Consider the following 575-nt stretch of genomic DNA (forward strand, 5'->3'; position numbering starts at 1 on the left):
GAATATGTTCACAAAAAATAATGATAGAGCAAAAAGGTTTTGAAACATTTTTTTATTCAAACATACCATCAACAATACAAAGGAGGTTAGCGGCTAGTCTCCTGCCCAACAGTTGCCCAGAGCTCCGACGTCAGGAAACTTCCTTGTGTCCGACCTTCTTCCACTGGAAACTCGACAGTCGATTTTGTGTATATGAGACTCCGAGGTCGGGCTGGTTGAGGGACGACAGGTCTCCCTTCGACCAGGTGTGGTTTCGAAGAGGTAAAAGTAAGGCACCGGGGCGTCTCTCATTCTTCCTCTCTCATACTGGAATGAACGTACGGCAGGTGAATGCTTTAAGGATCGAGAACGTTTGGTTATCAGTTGGCGGGACATGATGAATCTGCTCTGGCTGAGTGAATGAGGAAGAAAGCTGGTGCCCCACTTTTTATAGACGCATTTCGCCTATCAGATCTATCCGCGTTAGGTCAGGTCAATCCGCATCAAACAATTAATTCCCAATCAGGCCACTCCACACCATGTGGCCATTGCCAAATCAGGTTAGTCCACTCCACCTCTTTCATTTCTTTATTTAC

Source organism: Penaeus monodon, chromosome 27 (genome assembly GCF_015228065.2).
Source record: "Penaeus monodon isolate SGIC_2016 chromosome 27, NSTDA_Pmon_1, whole genome shotgun sequence".
NCBI classification, from domain to species: Eukaryota; Metazoa; Arthropoda; class Malacostraca; order Decapoda; family Penaeidae; genus Penaeus; species Penaeus monodon.